Source organism: Mustela putorius, unplaced genomic scaffold (genome assembly GCF_011764305.1).
Source record: "Mustela putorius furo isolate JIRA1106 unplaced genomic scaffold, ASM1176430v1.1 tig00000117_pilon_pilon_pilon, whole genome shotgun sequence".
Classification (NCBI taxonomy): Eukaryota; Metazoa; Chordata; class Mammalia; order Carnivora; family Mustelidae; genus Mustela; species Mustela putorius.
In genome coordinates this window covers 1,902,694-1,923,657 of record NW_025421286.1, presented here as the reverse complement: position 1 = coordinate 1,923,657, position 20,964 = coordinate 1,902,694, and positions in this window count along the sequence as shown.

Below are 20,964 nucleotides of genomic sequence, written 5' to 3'. Positions count from 1 at the left end.
TGTCCTTAGGGCAGGAATATATATGAAAAGAGTATATATGAAGGCTATAGAAATAGATTCCTTTAAAATGATCGGTGTACCACTTGGACCTAGCAATTGGAAAATCAGTGAGATAAGGGACCCGTCATTCCTAATTCCTACGGGTCCTAATAAGTTCTGTAACCCCTTCTGGTACCAATCATTGTATTGGTTAGGGTTTGGTTACAAAATAGAATTCACCCTCAGTAGTTTGAGCAGGAAAGGATTTCTTACAGGATACTAAAAGGTTCATAAAATCACTAGAGAAGGTGAACAAACAAGCTCTAGACCAAGCTCTCAGAAGTGACTCTTACGGTCCCATGTAGCAAGGAGGCTTGTGGCTCTTTCATGGAGTGTGAGCATTCTGACACTTCGGGAAGCTGCTGCATTAGCTGCAGCTCCAGCTCTATGGCCATTGCCAGGAACCAGGTAGTGTTTAGATTTCTAGCCGTTGAATAAAGGAAGGCATGCTCCAAAAAAGGATGAAAGAGATGGAGCACCAGAGTGCGTTGGCACAATAGCAAAATGGTGGTAACACAGAGTTGGTGGGAAGGGTGCCTAGTGGAGAAGGAAAGGAAAAGGCATCAGGGCCATAAAGAAGAGATCCAATCTGGGCAACACACAGGCACAACTTGCTGAGTCCTCTGAGAAGGTGCTGAGATTTATTACTCTGATAACATTTGTTGGACTTATCACATTGAGTGAAAGGAGTAAGTGGGCTGGACTAAAAGAAAAGGGTAAGTGTCTTGAGGCTTGCTTGGTTTGTGGAAGAAACACTATCAGTGGAGGGAGCGAGGTAGGCTTCCTAAGAACTTTGGGCAGTTAACTCTCACCCCAGGACTCAGGGTACCCATTTTTGCCCATAGAGATGATTCAAATTCAATGTGCCCCAAACTATGTGTATGGATACAGACTATGGTGGCAGTATGTGCCTGCCAGCCTCCCAATTCCCTTCACACGGAATGGTATTTTCTCTCCCTATGTATTTCCAAAGACCCTGTGAAGTAACGTTATGTTTCTTCAAAGACTATAAGCAACATGAGGCAGGACTTTTGTTTATTTTTTCCACCACAGTATTCTTGGAACATAGATAAAATAGTACCTTGTGAAGAGGATGTGTTTAATAGATTTTTACTGAATTAATTGAAGAAATAATGAGTTCAGAAAAAGCCCACACTCATGAACAGGTTTGTGAAAAGGTTTTTCTCAGTGTCTGAGTAACAAATTGCCAGTTCCAATGAAAGTTGTCACTGAAGAGTCATTTTAACCAAGTCCGAGATCTAGAGAGCAGAGTAAGTTGTCTGGATTACCTGGCTGACACTATCTGTCCCTGATATCAAAGTAAAAGACACACTAGTATGGCTTTAGAACTACAACCTCAATAGCAACAATTTAATGAGTGCTTACTATGAGTAGGGGCTCTATCAGTTACTTAATCTTCATTATCTTATGCAGTCCTCATATACACCTTGAGATAAATTCTATTATTCCTGTTATGAATGAGCAAACTGAGTCTCAGATAAAGTAACAGAGCCAAGGTCATTGGCTTAGAATCTAACTTTTACTTGAAGCCATTTACTCTGGTTTCTGAATAAGAACATTGAAAGGAAACTCACATGACTTGGTTCCAGACCCAACTCCTTTGCTGAGTACCTTGGTTTGGTGAATGTTGCAGCCTCATGCTTGTCCTGCACACTCACAGATCTATTTTTCCCAGCCATTGCTGGTGAGATTGGGTCTGTGGCCAGCCCTGCCAGCGAGCGGTGAGTTGGAATGACTTGTGTCTGTTGCTGGTGGAAGCACTGTGGTCTCTGTTTTCTCTCTCTTTCCATTGTGACTAAAGAGGATGTGTGCTCCCAGCCTGTAGCTGCAGGATGGCGGAGCTCCCATTACCCTTGATTCCAGTGGTTTTATAGAGCAGAGCCCCCTGACAACCCATCTGGACACACTCTGTGAGTGAGAACACATGTGGGATTTCAAGGATGTTGTTATCATAGGATAACCCCGCTCATTCTGACCGTTACTTTCAGTCAACTCTCCTTTATCCCGAGTTTCAGTTTTTTTTAAAGATTTTAAAAATTTATGTATTTGAGAGAGCGAGAGAGCAGGAGGAAAGGGAGGGGGTAAGGGAGAGAGACAATCAGACTCCCTGCTGAGCAGGGAGCATGTCATGGGGCTTAACCCCAGAACCTTGGAATCATGACCTGAACCGAAGGCAGGTGTTTAACTGACTGAGCCACCCAGGCACCCCCCAACCCCGAGTCTCAATTTTATCATCTGCAAAAGAGTAATAATAATGTGGAGAGAGTTAAAGGAGCCAACAGTTCCATCCAGACCTAACACTCTCCAATGAATATCTAACTTAGCAAAATAGCATGCTTTGAAACAGTTTTCTTCATGATCATCGTATGGTGTGCTTAAGGTCTTAAAATCTTCATTTTCCTGTTCTCAGATTTGGGGATAGCCAGAATTTGAGACACAAAGCATTCCTTCTGTCTTTGAGTTGTAATTTTCCACACTGCCACCAGAGGTCAATTCTGTCACCTTGAAAAAGATTCTGTGGGTTAACATTTCCCTTGTCCTCCTGTCCCCCAGCATGGCCTTTGTAAAACCCAACAAGGCAGGTATGGATCATTCCCGAACCTCCACAAGACTTGTTCTGGCTAATGAAATGACCTAAGTGACCTAGGTCATTTCTAGATGGAGTTGGGAAAGGCTGGTGTGAGACCCTCCATGCTCTCTTTCCTTGAAGCAGTGAACTCCAATACTGCTAAAATGGCTGTGATCTACGATGGTGGAACTCTTATAGCCCACAGCCTGACAAGCTGAGGTGAGCAGAGGCCCCCCCACAGACCAGCTGTGGGCATACAGTATGGGAAAGAAATCAACCTCTGTTGTTGAGGGCTGCTTCTTTAAAAAAAAAATTATTTGAGAGAGAGAGAGTGAGAGAGAGCATGGGCAGGTGGGGAGAGGGGCAGAGTGAGAGGAAAAAGCAGACCCCCCACCAAGCAGGGAGCCTGATGGTGCGGGGTTCTATCACAACCCTGGGATCATCACCTGGGCCTGAGGCAGATACTTAACCACCTAGTCACTCAGGTACCCCTTGAGGGTTACTTCTTATTGTAGCATAACTTAATTTAAACTGACTAATTCCACTGTGAATGAGGCAAAGTAATAGCAATAGACCTCTAGACTGGAAGTCAGGAGTCTTGGATTATAGGTACCACTGGGGAAACATCGGGTTCCGTTTCTCTGGGATTTAGTCTCCTCATCAATAGACAAAGCAAACTAAACTAGATTTTCTCTAAGTCATCTTCTGATTATAATTGTACTCTCTCTCTCCTCTTTTTCTCCTTCCCATCCATCTATTCTTATTCTAGAGCCTAAAGTGAATCACTTTGTAAACCATGATATTTTTGCTCTGAATATTTATGTCCCTCCAAAATTCTTATGTTGGAAAACCTAATGCCCAAGGTAATGGTAATGATGCTTTGGGAGGTAATTAGGTCATGAAGGTGGAGCCTACATGAATGGGATTAGTGTTCTTATAAAAGAGACTACACAGTAGTCCTTCATTCCTTCCACTATGTGAAGACACAGCAAGAAGTCGGTAGGCTGCAACCTGGGATTAGCCCTCACCCATGCATGCTGGCACCCCAGTCTCGGACTTCTAACCTCCAAAACTGAGGGAAATAAATTTCTATTGCTTATAAGACACCACATTTGTGGTATTTTGTTATAGCAGCTCGAAATGACTAAGATAATTTTCAGAAAATTCAACTCTTACATTCCACTTACCATTTTATGTAAAAGTTAGCTTAGGTTTGGTCACTGACTTTTCTTTAGATGACATGATTTCTGAGATGAAGAAGAAAAATATTTTCACTCTGAAAAGGCTATTGTTTCCCTGCAGGGCCTTGCATCATTTTTGTTTTGCACACAGAATTAAATAAGGAACACTTGAATTTGGATTAGACAGCTGGAAAATGTATCTAAGCAAGCCTACTCTAATCAAAATAGTTTTGCTCCTCTTTTTACATCAATTTACTGAATCAAAAAGAAACTTCCTCTTACTGGAAACTCAATTCCTGACAGATGGAGGAAAAGGGGTAAAAACCTGGAGAAAATATCACAACCAAGTGACATGGCAACCTTGTGGTGAGAGGCTCCATCCAAAAGGGAGATGCACTCAAAAAAACGAGAACAAGATTTACAGGAGAAATTTACATTGAGAAAAGCAGCCATCAGTGAGAAATCATGTTGTGTAACTCTGTAAGGGATCTGGCAAGGAAAATATAACTCCTAGTCTGCAGAAAGGACATAGGGCCACAGGCTAAGATTCTGGGGTGAGGAGGAATCCCTAGATGGAAGGAGAATTTTGCTATTGGTTATCAGATAATAGATCATGCTTTGCTTGGAATAACAGCTGGGGATGTGAAGTTTATTGGAAAGTTGGCCAATAAACTCCTGAACCAGAAGTATCAATAAACTCTCTGTTTCAAGTAGTTACTCTCTATTCTTTGGTTGAGATTTGGTTCCATTATTTATAAAAGAAAACCTCAAATGACAGTGATTTAAATATATAAGTCTTTATTTTAACATGTAAAGCAGGTCCAGATAAAGACATTTTGGGGGCTGATGTGGTAGCCTTAGGACGTCAGCAGGGACACAGGCCTCTTCTGCTGTCCACATTCAAATCCTCAGTGCTTAGCTCCCATTTTCAGGGTAAATTCATGGTCCAAAATGGTTGATAGAGCTCCGGCAATCACATCTGCATTCCAGCCAGCAGGGGAAAAAGAGCTATGAAAGGGCAAACTAGTTTCACTCCCCAAGTTGGTTCTCTTTAAGAAATCTTTCCAGAAGTCCCACCATTAAAACCTCATTGACAGAAGTAGTTACTTGGCAATTCCGAATTGTAAGGGAGGCTGGGAAATGGAGTCTGTCAATTGGGGGCCCGTTGCTACTCCCAAATAAAAACAGGGTTCTGTGACTAAATAAGGGGAGAAGGGCTATTGTGAGGCAACGAATAGCTTCTGTCACTTGCTTTTCCATCTTTCTTCCATCTTTGTCTCATTTTGTGAGAAAGATGGTTATTGAGACCAGTTATAGATTCAGAAATAGTAAAACATACTAAATTATCAGTTGATAAATTTTTGTATGGGCTCTAAATTCTGAAATTTCTCATATAACTTAAATAAGGAACAGTCCTTAAGTAATTGTTCATTATAAACTGGGTTGTCTACAATTGCCAAAGTTATCATAAATACAATTTGGAAAAACAAAGCTTCAGCAACAAATTAATTTTAAATTAATTTCCCTAAGACTTCAATATGCAAATGTGCATTGTGACTCTCCAGAAAGAACAGTTTCCCAAATAATTTGATGACTGAGATTTCCTCCCTACTTTTCGAACTTTCTTTGGAATTACTGTTCCATGGAATACACTTTCTTTCTTTCCTTTTTTTTTTTTTTTTTTTAAGATTTTATTTATTTATTTGAGAGAGAGAGAGAGCATGAGAGTAGAGAGGTCAGCATGAGAAGCAGACTCCCTACCGAGCAAAGAGCCTGATGTGGGACTCAATCCCAGGACTCCAGGACCACAGTTGCTTAACCAATGGAGCCACCCAGGTGCCTGGGAATACACTTTCTGAAATGCACGTGTAGAGTACAATGCCTTGGGGAGGACTTCTCAATGTTCCTCTTTAACGACATGATTGGAAATGATGAGATGGTAAGTGTCTAAGGACTGAGACAAGGTTTCCTATTTCTTTTTTTCCCCCTATATATTGCTTAGAATATTACTTGTATGCTGCAAGGCATCTCAATATATTTGCTAACTGGTGCTTAATTAGTTGGGTGGTTATAATCATTTAATTGGGGACCTGGAAAAAGAGAATTTTTGCCCTATGATCAAAGATGGATTGGATCCCATGTTAAAATGAAGGTTTTATTATTATTTAGTCTATGGTGAAACCAACAGATAAGAAGATGATTGCCATGGAGAAAATAGTATATTAGTCACAAATCCCAAGAGGAAGGGGTTGTGCAGGGCCATAAAGGGAAACACCAATATTGGTCAGAAGGCAGATGGAGTCAGAGGAAGACACAGGCCAAGGCCTTTAATGTGGTTTCAACTGGAAAGAACAGGTAAAGCAGAGTAAGAAAGCTTAGGGTTGGCTATTTTGAATAATGTCAGTGGGCTCTGGGGCACAAGGGCTGACCCTGAAGATTTGGTACCTGGCCTTGAAGTGATTAAGGTAGGGGGATGAGGGCTGGAATATGAGAACTCTACTTCCAAGGGCTCTGGATTAGTTGGCTTGTATTGCAAGGCATGCACACAGATAAATCTTTTGTCATCTCCCAAAGACTGGCTAACTCTGGGAAGGACAGTCTCTCCCTTTCAGTGAAACCCCAGATGTCAGATCATCACAATGCAGAAAATAAGAAAATATACCAAATCCACCATGAGACGGAGTAGGGTTTCCTGCCACCTGTTTTCTCCTCCTTTTTCATCTCAGACTGACCTATCCTGGAAGTTTGGGTTCTAGAACCCTTCCACTTCTTAGTGAAACATTCTCAGACACTAGTTGCAGAATGTATGAAGTTGTTATTAAACAAAAATTCTCTCTCCTCTTTATCACATATCTGGATATAGAACCTTCCTACACAGGCCAACCACTCCATTTGTCAAACCAGCTTCACCTTCTCAGATAGAGCATCAGGTGGGAAGTCCGTGGGAAAGATAAAAAGTCCTATGCTAGCTTTATTGTTAATGAAGGCTCTTGTGCTTTGTCTTCCTGGAGGAGGATGTTCTCTTTTGTGAAGTGGAAGAGGTGGTTGTGAACTCTCAACTCTGGGATGCTCTTGGGGAAAACACCCATTTGGGCTGAGAATCTGGAAATGGATTTCTTCCTTGTCACCATCATCCACCTGCGTTTCTTGCTCTGCCTGGATCACTGTGGAACAGAATGTGACCTCTTAACTTCTCCCCTGCTCTCTGAACTGGAGTGGTATCACAAACTCAAATTACTTTAGGGGCCTTTGGAGAAAGCCAATTAGTGAGTCAGCTGGGTGGAGATAACAGGACATAGAGGGATTTGTGCTTAACTGAAGAGAACATCCCCTGCCCATTTCATTGATATTAAAGAATTTTAAGGCACTGTGTTGGTCAAATTAAATAAATTCCTGATAAATTGGCCAAGGGGCCTTATGTTTGTGGCCTCCTAGTCCATCTATACTAATTTATTTTCTTAGCAACCGTCCAGAGACAGCATTAGTCCAGAGACAGCATTAGTGTTATTGAAGAGGAAATATGTTCAGAGAGAGGAAGGCAGAGTGGGTTTTGGAGTGGGACCAACTTTTTGTTCCAATTCCCACTCCTGTCAGTTATCAGATGTGTGACCCAAGGCCAGTAACATGACCTCTTGACTTCAGTTTTGTCTCAATAAAATGGTACGTGACCTCTTTAATCCATAAGATTGCATAAGGAAAGAACAAGTGAAATGGAGCTAATCATGTTTGCCTTACACAGTTGTTGTAAAGATTAGAAATAATACTTAAGCCAACCACCTAGTATAGTTCTTAGAATTTACTAGGTGCTCAACCAATAGTACCCGAAACCACTAAAATATGTTGTAAGTTATATTTTCAATATAATAAAACATCTGGATATGGAGAGTATACTGTGTTGCCATAGTTTAAGTCTTTATGTTCAGGAACATCTGGAGAATTTGACACTGTGTAGGCTGACCATGGACTGATCAGAGCTCTTGCTTGGCCATCTTTCTGGCAAATGGGCATGAGCCAGGAAGCTGAAACATAGCAGTCTGGCTGTTCTGGACTTGTTACTTGTCCTCTTTATAGCCCAGCTTATCACTCTGGAAAAAGGACCATGATTGGATCTTCCAGCTATTTGGTTCAAAGTGTGTGGCTGCAGCAAAGATCTTATCCAGAGGCCCTAAAACACTGAGGACAGAAATAAGTTTGTCAGCACAAAAACTTCTCCAGGCTGGCGCAGATGTCTGTGCTCCTAGATTGGAGCATAGCTGAGTGCAGCACTTCCCACAACAGATCCTAACAGCACCAATTACATGGAAATTGGCCATCCCTATCAGAAAAATTAAATTCCCAGCAATGCAGGAAGTTTGGAAAAGGAAGTTTTAAGCCCACATTACTTTGGAAGATGCTGTCCCAGTGGGATTGTTGATACCATGGGGTGTGGACACGGCCCATGGAGACTCTGAGGAGATCGTCTTGGGCATTTGCTTCAAAGTGTTTCACCAACAAAGAAAAACTCATCTTAGGAAATTAGCCCCTGATGTCTACTAATGTCCTGCTAAGAGCTCCATATGGTATCAGACACAACATGCATACTGCAGCAGTCTCTGCCCTCAGGTGATTGAGACTGCATTTATAGTCAGAGGCCAGATTGGCATGTGAAAGACAAGGCAGGCGGGACAACAGAGGTGAGGGCAGGGTGCAAAGTGCATTCCCCATCACGACCCTTGACTTTCCTTAGTCTTTGTTTATTCATTGTTTTTGTAAATTAAGGCAATTGCTAAGGTCTGTTATTATTATTATTAGGTTTAAAAATTACTCTTGCTGTAACATGGAGTAGACACACACACATGCACACATAATTTTCCAAAGTCGTGATCACTGAGCATAATGGAAAAACCAAAAGAAAATGAAATAAAACTTGGAAGAGATCACCATTTTTGATCCATTATTTTGATCCATTAGACCACAGATAGATTTTGTTCAAGTGAACAATCTTGTAGCTATAGACTAATCAAGTAAAACAGATAATTATCAAACCTGCTCTATGCTTTTGCAGGCAATAGAAAAATTTGTTACTTCCACTGTAAAATGGGCCCCCAAATAATTACTTGCTTCATATACAAACTCATGATCTTCTTCGGAGTATACTTGAACTCCCCTAGAAACATGCCTTGGTTTAAATGTAACCTATTATCACCATGTAACCCCTAATAATGTTCCCAAATAATACTCCCTTGGTCTGGATGAAGTACTTCCTCTCGATTTCCCTTGGTTTCCTTCACTCCTTTTCATGGGACTCTGACCACCCAAGCGTCTGGAATCCTGCCTCTGTGGCTTAGAGGAATGAACTCTGAACAATTTTGAGGTCTCTGTTGTTTTTACAAATGGCACAGTTGGTACTGAGAGGAGAGCCAAATTATATCATTTCTTTCTTTTTTAGACAAGATTTCATTCCCTTCAGACCACTGAAAGCTATTCTTTAAAAAAAAAAAAAGGTTATTTATTTGGCAGTATCTACTATTTCTTGGTTTATTTATTTTTCAGTGTTGTGTAAGTGGCTTATATAGGCTGATTTCCCCTACCTGGAAGGATCAGGCTCCCTCTAGGTCATAAGGTAGTTCTGGGACTTGATCTTGACACCACTGTTACTAAAACAAACCGGACACAATCTATTTGAGGTGTCTTTGGGGAGTAAAGTCCATACTATGTAATAAAAGCAGCTGCAGGAAATAAATTCAAGAGCCCTTACAGCTTGCATGTGCTAGGATTGTTGAAGGTGGAAAGAGAGTTGGTTTCTCTGAAAGCAAGGCATCTGAAAAGTTGGAGAACTCTTTGGGCCATTATTTATGACAATTGCAATTGCACTGCAAGGGAAGGTCAAATGTTCTTATGCCTATCTATTTCACACCTTTCATAGTAATAGAGTACTTGTGCATATTTCTGGATGCATGTGGACAGTGTTAGCACAGAAGTATTTTGGAAACTTAGAGCACCAAGTAGCAGGCATGGGGCCCTCAGGAGGTGAGCAGTGCTGAGAAGAGATCCCGTGGGAACATCAGACTTTTCCATAGAGTCAGTCCTGGGCTGCTGGCCTCTGGAGACATGAGTCATACATAAGGAGATGGTGAAAGCTAATGGGGTCTCTGATCCTGGCTCACTTCAAGCTTCCTAGATAGTTTTGTTTTTTTATTTTTAAGAGTTATGACCAGATCACAGGGTAAGCAGTAAGAATAAAACTAAAAAATTCTGGTAATATGGGAAAATATCTGGGTCTTATACTGAATAAAACTTCAAAAAAATAACACAATGAGATGACAGCACACATTTTACTGACGTGGATGTATTAAAGGTCAAATGTTTATATTTTTGGACATTTTACTAAATAGGATAACATCCTAATACAAGAGGATTAGCTACAGTCTTCTAACTACCTGTGGGAAACCACTATGTTAATCAATTAATTTATTTATTGCTGATACATTTATTTTTATTTTAATTTTTTACTCTTTTTCTTCACGTTTTTATTTAATTATTTATTGAGAGAGATGGAGAGAAAGAGAGAAAGAAAAAGCATGAGCAATGGGAGGAGCAGAGAGAGAGAGAGAGAGAATCCCAAGAAGACTCCATGCTCAGCTCAGAGCCCGATATGAGGCTCGATCTAAGGATCCTGAGATCATGACATGAGCCAAAATCAAGAGTTGGATGCTTAACTGACTGAGCCTCCCAAGCACCTCTCAAGTTTTCATTTAAATTCAAGTTAGTTAACATAAAGTGTAGCATTGGATTTAGAAGTAGAATTTAGTAATTCATCACTTATAACATCCAGTGCTCATCACAAGTATCTTCCTTAAAACCCATCACCCAGTTACCCCATTCCCCTACCCACCTCCCTTCTGGTAACCTTGTTTGTTCTCTATAGTTAAGAGTCTTTTATGGTTTGCCTCTCTCTCTGTCTTTATCTTATTTTATTTTCCCTTCCCTTCCTCTTTGTTCATCTGTTTTGTTTCCTAAATTCCACATATGAGTGCAATCATATGGTACTTGTTTCTCTGACTGACTCACTTCACTTACCATAATACAATCTAGCTCCATTTATGTTGTTGTAAATGGCAAGATTTCACTCTTTTTAATGGATGAATAATATTCCAGTGTGTGTGTGTGTGTGTGTGTGTGTATGTATAATCTCCACATCTTCTTTATCCATTCATCAGTCGATGGACACTTGGGTTCTTTCCATAGTATTGGTATTGTTCTTAATGCTGCTATAAACATCAGGATACATGTATCTATTTAAATCTATCTTTTTTGTATTTATTTAAATCTCTATTTTTGTATCTTTTGGATAAATACCTAATAGTGCAATTGCTGGGTTGTAAGGTAGTTCTATTTTTAACTTTTTTTTTTTTTTTTTAAAGAGAGCACAAGCAGGAGGAGCAGCAGGCAGAGGGAGAGGGAGAAGCAAGATATACAGAGAGCCTGCCATGGGGCTTGGTCCCAGGACCCTGAGATTATGACCAGAGCTGAAGGCAGACACTTAACCAACTGAACCACCCAGGCACTCTTATTTTTAAATTTTTGATGAACCTCCATACTCTTTTCCAGAGTGGCTGCACCAGTTTACATTCCCACCACCAGTGTAAGAGGGTTCTCTTTTCTCCACATCCTCCCCAACATCTCTGGTTTCCTGAGATGTTCATTTTAGCCATTTTGACAGGTGTGAGGTGGTATCTCGTTATGGCTTTGATCTGTATTTTGATCTGTATTTCCCTGATGATGAGTAATGTTGAGCATTTTTTCATGTGTCTGTCGGACATCTCTATGTCTTCTTTGGAAAATTGTCTTTCATGTCTTTTGCCCATTTCATAACTGGATTATTTATTTATTTTTTGGTGTTGAATCTGATAAACTCCTTAAAAATTTTGGATATCAGCCCTTTATCTGATTCATCATTTGCAAATATCTTCTCCCATTCTGTAGGTTGCCTTTTAAATTTGTTGATTGTTTCCTTTGTTGTGTAGAAGGTTTTATCATTTTTTTTAAAAGATTTTATTTATTTATTTGTCAGTGAGAGAGAGCAAGAGCGTGCGTGCACAAACAGTGGGAGTGGAAAGCAGAGGGAGAAGCAGGCTCCCCACTGAGCAAGAAGCCCAAATGTGGGATTTGATCCCTAGACCCTGGGATCATGACCTGTGCTGAAGGCAGATGCTCAACTGGCTGAGCCACCCCGATGTCCTCAGAAGATTTTATCTTGATGAAGTCCCTGTAGTTTATTTTTGCTTTTGTTTCCCTTGCCTCTGGAGACGTGTTTAAGGAAGAAGTTGCTGCAGCCAAGGTCAAAGAGCTTGCTGCCTGTGTTCTCCTGTAGGATTTTGATGTTTTCCTGTCACACATTTAGGTCTTTCATCAATTTTGAGTTTATTTTTGTGTATGGTGTAAGACAGTGTTCCCGTTTCATTCTTCTGCATGTGGCTGTCCAATTTTCCCAACACCATTTGTTGAAGCGACTGTCTTTTTCCACTGGATACTCTTTCCTGCTTTGTCGAAGATTAGTTGGCCACATAGTAGTCGGTCCATTTCTGGGTTTTGTTCTGTTCCATTGATCTACGTGTCTGTTTTTGTACCAGTGCCATACTGTCTTGATGATGACAGCTTTGTAGTATAGCTTGAAGTCCAGAATTGTGATGCCTCTGGCTTTGCTTTTCTTTTTCAACATTATTCGGGGTCTTTTCTGGTTCCATACAAATTTTAAGATCGTTTGTTCCTGCTCTGTGAATAATGCTGTTGTTATTTTAATGGGATTGCTTTGAAAATGTAAATTGCTTTGGTTAGTATAGATATTTTAACAATATTCCAATTGATGGATATAGGATGTTTTTCCATTCCTTTGTGCCTTCCTAAATTTCTTTCATAAGGGGTCTATAGTTTTCAGAGTACAGATCTTTCACCTCTTTGATTAGGCTTATCCCTAGATATCTTACGGTTTTTGGTGAAGTTGTAAATGGGTCGATTCCTTGATTTCTCTTTCTTCTGCTTCATTGTTAGTGTATAGAAATGCAACTGATTTCTGTGCATTGGTTTTATATCCTGCCATGTTGCTGAATTCATGTATCAGTTCTAGCAATTTTTTTGTGGAGGTTTTTGGGTTTTCTGCATAAAGTATCACATCACCTGTGAAGAGTGAAAGTTTGACTTCTTCTTTGCCAGTTTGGATGTCTTTCATTTCTTTCTGTTGTCTGATTGCTGAGGCTAGGACTTCTAGTACTATGTCGAAAAACAGTCATGAAAGTGGACATCCCTGTCATGTTCCTTACATTAGAGGAAAAGCTCTCAGTTTTTCCCCATTGTGGATGAGATTAGCTGTGGGTCTTTCCAATATGGCCTTTATGATGTCAAGGTATGTTACCTTTATCATTACTTTGTTGAGGGTTTTTATCAAGAAACAATGCTTTTTTTTGTCCAATGCTTTTTCTGCATCTATTGAGAGGATCATATGGTTCTTATCTTTTTATAATGTGGTATATTACGTTGATTGACTTGCAGTTGTTGAACCAATCTTTCAGCCCAGGAATAAATCCCACTTTCTCATGGTGAATAATCCTCTTAATGCACTGTTGGATCCAATAACATAGTATCTTGTTGAGAATTTTGCATCCATATTCATCACAGATATCAATTTCCTTTTTAGCAGGGTCTAGTATTGGGATCAAGGTAATGCTGGCCTCATAGAAAGAGTTTGGAAGTTTTCCTTCCATTTCTATTTTCTGGAACAGTTTTGGAAGAATAGGTATTAATTCTTCTTTAAATATTGGGTAGAATTCCTCTGGGAAGCCATCCAGCCCTGGACTCTTGTTCTTTTGGGAGATTTTTGATTACAGATTCAATTTCAGTGCTGCTTATGGATCTATTCAGATATTCTGGTTTCAGTTTTGGTAGTTCATATGTTTCTAAGAATGCATATGGTTCTAAGAATCTATTTCTTCTAGATTGCCAAATTTGTTGGCAAGTAATTGTTCATAATATTCCTTTATAATTGTTTGTATTTCTGCAGTGTTGGCTGTGATTTCTCCTCTTTCATTCATGATTTTATTTATTTGACTCCTTTCTCTCTCTCTCTCTTTTTTAATAAGTCTGGCTACAAGTTTATCAATCTTGTTAATTCAAAGAACCATCTCCTAGTTTCCTTGATCTGTTTCTGTTTTTTTTTTTTTTTTAATTTATATATCACTTATTTCTCCTCTAGTCTTTTTTATTCCCCTTCTTCTGCTGAATTTAGACTTAATTTGTTGTTATTATTCCAGGTCCTTTAGGTGTAAGGTTAGGTTGTATATATGAGGCTTTTCCTCCTTCTTGAAGGCCTGTATTAATATAAGCTTTCCTCTTATAACCACCTTAGTTGCATTCCAAAATTTCTGACTTTCATGTTTTCATTTTTATTTGCTTCCATGTACTTTAAATTCTTCTTTAATTTCCTGGTTAACCCATTCATTCTTTAGTAGAATGTTCTTAAACCTCCATGTATCTGTGATTCTTCCAAATTCTTTTTTGTGGTTGATTTCAAGCCTTGTGGTCTGAAAATATGCATGATTTAATCTTAATCTTTTTGTACTAGTTGAGTCCCAAGTTGTGGCCCAGTATGTGATCTATCCTGGAGAGTGTTCCATGTGCAGTTGAAAAGAATGTGTATTCTCCTGTTTCAGATGAAATGCTCTGAATATATCTATTAAGTCATCTAGTCTGGGGGTTCATTCAAAACACCTGTTTTCCTTATTCATCTTCAGCTTAAATGATCTATCCATTGCTGTGCATGGAGTGTTAAAAATCCCCTATAATTATTGTATTCTTATCAGTGAATTTCTTTAAGTTTGTTATTAATTGATTTATGTATTTGGCTACTCTCAAGTTAGGGGCATAAATATTTACAACTGTTAGATCTTTTTGGATAGACCCCTTTATTATGATAAGGTCTCCTTGATCTTTTCTTGCAGTCTATATTTTAAAATCTACTTTAATATAAATATGGTTGCTCCAGATTTTTTGATGTCCATTAGCATGATAAATGGTTCTCCAACCCCTCACTTTCAATCTGGAGGTGTCTTTGGATCTAAAATGAATCTCTTGTAAACAGCAAGATGGATCTTGTTTTTTTTTTTTTTTTTTTAAATCCATTCTGATACCCTCTGTCTTTTGATTAGAACATTTAGTCCACTTAAATTCAGAGTAGTTATTGAAGATATGAATTTAGTGCCATTATATTATCCATAAAGTCATTGTTTCTGTAGATTGCCTGTTTTTCTTCGTAGTCTTTGGTACTTTTGGTCTCTTTTCCACTTAAAGGATCCCCTTTAATCTTTCTTGCATGACTGGGTTAGTGTTCATGAACTTCGTTATTTTCAGTTTGTCTTGGGAACTCTTTATCTGTCCTTCTATTCTGAGTGACAACGTTGCTGGATAAAGTATTCTTGGCTGAATATTTTCGCCATTTAGCATGTTGAATATATCATGCCAGTCCTTTCTGTCCTGCCAAGTCTCTGTGGACAGGTCTGCTGTTATCCTTATGTGTCTACCCTTGTAGGTTAAGAATTTTTCTCCCAAGCTGGTTTCAGAATTCTGTATTTATCTTTGCATTTTGCAAATTTCACTATGATATATCATGGTTTTGACTTTTTTATTGATTTTGAGGGGAGTTCTCTGTGCTTCTTGTGCTTAAATGTCTGTTTCCCTCCCCAGATTAGGTAAGTTCTCTGCTATATTCATTCAAGTACACCTTCTGCCCCTTTCCGCCCCCCTTCTTCTTCTGGGACTCCTATGATATGGATATTATTGTGCTTTATGAAATTGCTGATTTCCCTATATTTGTTTTCTAATAGCTTTCTTTCCCTCTTCTTTTCAGCTTCATTCATTTCTATAATTTTGTTCCTCTGCTTCTTCCATCCTTGTCGTGATTACATCCAGTCATTTTGCATCTAAGTTAATCATTTTTTTTTTTTTTTTTTGGTCTGTATAGTTTTGGTCTTTTATCTCTGCAGTAAGACTTTCTCTTGTGTCTTCAATGTTTTTTTCGAGAAGCTCATGGTCTTATAACTGTTGATCTAAATTCTTATTAGGATATATTGTTTATAGCTGTTTTGAGCAAATTCTTAGCTGTAGTTTCTTCTTGATCTTTCTTGTGGGTAGAATTCCTCCATCTTGTCATTTTGTCAGGGTTTCTGTCTTTTGTGTGTTATGAAACTTATGTTTTCTGCTCCTCAGGGTAATGCTGTATTATGAAGGGGTCATACACTGTCCAGGGCCTGATGCTTCAGGAAGGGTTTCCAATGTGTGCTATATGCACTGCTGTTGTGCTTTGGAAGCTCTTTTCCTATAAGTCAGTCCTCTGCAGAGTTCCTTCTTGGTTGCAGTGGTGGGTGTTTGGAATTTAATAAATGTTCTTTGATTTGTTTGTTAAAAAAAGCCTGGGGGAAAAAAAGAAAGGCCTGATGCAAACAAGAGAAAAAGAAAGGGAACAAAAGAAACAGACAAAGAAAAAAGCTACAATACTGATTCCAGACTTAAAAAGGGAAAATCTTTGTCCTATTTTCACCAGAACTGAAGCTGACACTTTGGAGCACTCTATGATCAGCAGACTTGAAACATGTTGGGGGCGGGGGTTGCTGTGCTGGTCCTCTGGAGGAGAAGCCCACTGCACTGGCTTACAGTCAGAACTGCCCCATTAAAGATGCTCCTGCCAGGCACAGTGGGGAAGGGTTTTGTGTAAGGGACTCCAGCCTCCAGTGGGGTACTGTGTTGCTCACTGAAGTCAAACTGTGCTAGTGAGCAAGGAGGTGGGGAAAATGGCATCACCTCACTCTCTCATCCCTAGAGAGGTGAACTTGTACCTGCCCCTATACAGAAAGCCTTCACAGAAAAGCGATCATTTCTTCTCTTTTATCCCAGGCTTCCATCAGATCCTTGCCCTCAACCTTTCTGTGCCTGGGAGTCCACATGCCTGGCATCACCTTTCCCCTGTGTTTTATCTCTGGCACGTGACTGGGATTCAAACATCCAAATCTTAAAGGACCTGGCAAGGAAGGGACCTGTTCTCTTCCTCTGGAGCCTCACAGCTCTGTGTCTGGTGCCATTTTGTCCCAGAAAAGCAGTTGGAGTTTATGGTGAAGCACAGGGAAAAGCTGCAACAAGGTTATCTGCCTTTTGAGTGCACTTCTGTCACTTGCTCATGAATGGCCACTCAGTGGCGCCTGTGGGTCTTTTGTCCTTGGAGAGGCAATACACCTTTTCCAAACATACTCAAGGAAGGGGAGTGTTCTCTCCCAGTGAGACTCAGAGAACCTCTATAACATACCACTCCACTGTTCCTGGGCCTCTTCCCTCCTCCCCAAGAGCACTCTGCCCACCTAGCTTGACTCCAGAAAATGGTACAGACTTCTAAAACCTCAGAGTTTGAGCTCTACTGTTCATAAAAAAAAAAACTTGCAATAGTCAGTTCCTCTCAATTCCCCAGTCAATGGTTTCGGGGAATGTTTTTCTTGTGCAAACCTGACATGCTTCTCTGTCTCCCCATCTATTTTCGTCTTTCTGTCCTCTCTTCATGAAAAGGGCCCCTCCTCTCCATGGTACCATGGCATTTGTCTCCCCTAATTCATGTCTCCATACCTCATACCTGACATGCTTTCTCCCTCTAATTGTGAGGATTGTTCTTTTCATCCTCAGATTGATTTCCTAGGTGTTCAAAATTATTTGATCTAGCTGTGTTCGAGGGACAAAACAAGCCCAGAGTCCCCCTACTATTCCACCATCTTAACTCTCTCTATATTATTTTAAATAACAGCTTTTAAATTGGGGCATATCCATTGAAAATATTTGCAAAAAATAAAAAATCATCCATAATTTTCCAGGTATAACTATTAATGTTTTTGTATTTTTCCTTCTAGTCTTCTCTTTTTTATATATATATACACATGTATTAGAAAATTGATACTTTATTGCACATATTGTTATTTTAAAAATTTTAACCTTCTTGTTTTCATTCAATGTCAAATCAAGAGGATCCTTCCCCTGTAGTCAGTATGTTATGTTTAAGTAAATTGAATCTAGGAAACATCAGATACTATTTTTCATGCAACAACCACATGCTAGGAAATGGAACTTTGATTTCTACACACATTTCATTGTTCAAGGATTCTCAAAATATACCAATGGGACATTTCCAACTTGCCTAAAATGATCACAGTGAGGCAGGATATGGCCAAGAAAAAGACCATCATGGAGCAATTCCTGTCCTGATTCAGGTTGCTCTTTAGGCAAAGAACTCATGTCAACACTGGACGGTCACTAGCCCTATGACTCTAGGAGTAGTAGAATGTGCAGGGCATCCGTCAGTTCTATTTGTTGGCTGCAGGAATGGTGCAGACTTGGAGACAGTGTAGTTTAGTAGGTCATGTGTCACTGCTGCTCTTTCTCTTCTTCCTCCAGTGCTCTTGGGGTGTATTCTTCTCAATTGTGAGATGAAGTGCAAGGCCAGCTAAGAAGTCTAGTTCTCAGCACCATGATGGGTAATCAATGTTTACTGCTGTTATTATTACTATTTTAAGGGCCTCAAGGTGTCTTCCTATACAAGCACCCATCCTTTGATCTACTTGGAAACTAAGGTCTTCTCATTTTACTCTAGAATAATGATTTAAAAGTTTTCATCAATATTACAGCAAAGAGAACTAGAAACTCATTAAGGGGATAATGACTAAGTGGCATTTTTTTTCTGGGAAAGCAAGGACGTTGATTTCTCATATACAACATATTCACAAAACACAAGAGAAACATAATTTAATCCTCTTAGAGATTAATCTGCATAGAGATTCTATGAAGGTGTTTGTAAAAATATGATTTTTTTAAAACTTCACATAAAAAAGAATTTCAAACAAATACAAAAGTAAACAAGAATAGTGTAATACACCCCTATGTTTCCACAACATAGTTTCACTTATGGCCACTCTTTTCTTTCTTTCAAGACGTATTGAGATCTAATTGACAAATAAATATTGTGTATACTTAAGGTGCACCAAATATAGCCACTCTTGTTACATCTGTACTTCCACCTACTTCCCTTTCTTTTATACAGTTTTGAACCAAACCTCAGACATCATATTATTTCCTCCACTAATATTTTCTTACATATTTCTTAAAGAGGAGGCTAGGAAAACAACCTTAAGGCCATTATCACACCAAAAAACCAATTCTTCCTAGGCTAGAAAAACAACCTTAAGGCCATTATCACACCAAACAAATTAACAATTATTCCTTAATGTCATCACATATCCAGGGAATGCTCAAATTTCTCATTGTCTCATGAATGTTATAATAATTTTTAACAGCAGGTTTGTTTGAATCAGGATCCAAAAAATTCCATATGTTGGAGATTGCTGTCTTTTAAATCTGTTTAATGTAGACATGTCTCCCTAATGCCTTCTCTGTTTTCTACCCAGTTAGAATTCGTTTGTTGAGGAACCCGAGTTGTGTGTCCTGTAGAGTTTCCCAGTTTAAATTTTGTTGATTGGTGCCCTACGCTATACTGTAGACTGTTCCTCTCTTCTGTGTATTTCTATAAGTTGGTAGTTAGATCTAGAAGCTTAATGAGATTCACCCTTGATGATTTCATATCAGTGGGAGACAGGTTAAACAAATCATGATAAACTTATATAAGGGAATACTATCTGGCTATGAAAAAGAACAAGGCAACTCTAAACAAACTGATATTGAATAAGCCTCAAAACATAATGCTAATTCATGTCCAAGAGGCATAGAAGACCCTTCCCAAGATCAGTGAGAACAGATCAATTCCCCAACATATAATTTAGAAATCTAGTTCAAATCTTAGAATTGAGGAAGTAATCCTGAAAGCAGTTTGTGGAGAGAGATTTCTTATGTACAGAGGGAGGAACATCAGAATAAGGTCAGACCTGTCCACAGATACCTGGCAAACCAAAAGGGGCTGGCAAGCCATTTTCATGGTACTAAATAAGAAGAACACGCAGCCAAGTACATTTTATCCATCAAAGATGTCATTAATGGGTGAGAGACAAGGAGCTTCCAGCACTTGCAGAAACTAAAAGAATATGTGACCACTGAACTGGCCCTGCAAGAATATTGAGGGGAGTTCTATAAAAGAAGAAAGACCAAGTGGCTGTTGAGGAGGGGGTATATGGCAGATGAGTAGGGGACCCTACTTCAACCAGTCCCCTGAATTGAGCTGGATGTCTACCAAGCCACTCTGAACACCCACAAAATCAACCTGAGGTGTAAGAAAATATACCCAGATCTCTACAAACAGAATATCTCTGGAGGTTGGTTTCAAGGTATTGAAATGAGGAGCCATGATTCTGTGGGCAGATATTAGAAGATAAATGGAAGGGGAAGAACGCCTCTGGGACCCTGCACCATGGAGTGCAAAAGCCTCCCATGGTGGGGGCCAGCACATACTCGCAGACCAGTAGTGGTGGGGAAAAGACTTTAGGGCAGCCCCCCAGACTGAAAGCTGGAGCCGTGGGGCATGCATTCAAATCAGGGGTGGCTGGTGGTTTTAGAAGCACAAAAGGCAGAGAATTGTGTGGACCTGGAAGTGAGGCCTGAGAATGCTGTTTTGGGACACATAACTTCAGAACACTGCAGTTTTTAGCAGCACAGCAAAAATGGAGACAGTATGGCTGGGAGTGCTTACTGAAGAACAGACTGTGATCTCTCCATTCTGAGACAGAGGTTTGGATATGGTCACTTCTGCTCTGATACTTGGAAGAGATATATAAAGCTGCCAGGGAAAGCTCCAGAGAACAAAAGCCCCCAAAACTGGTTTTCACTAAGTCTATCCCCACCCACAGGGGGCAGGGAAACTCCACCCAAACAGGGTTGCCTGAGAAATAGCACAGCTGGTCCCTCCCCCAGAAGACAGGCTGAAAGAACAAGAGACTGACAACCCAAGGGTCCCTATAAAGCAGGTGCCTCCTTCTTGGGTTGTGGTAAATAATTTGTACTCTGTACATTCCCTGAACCACCCTTGAACAGAATAACTATGAGGAGGAACCCCCAACACAGGAAAAATTCAGAAACTCTAACCTCTGCCACAGAACTAATGGATATAGATACAAGCAAGATGTCGGAGAAAGACTTCAGGGTAACAGT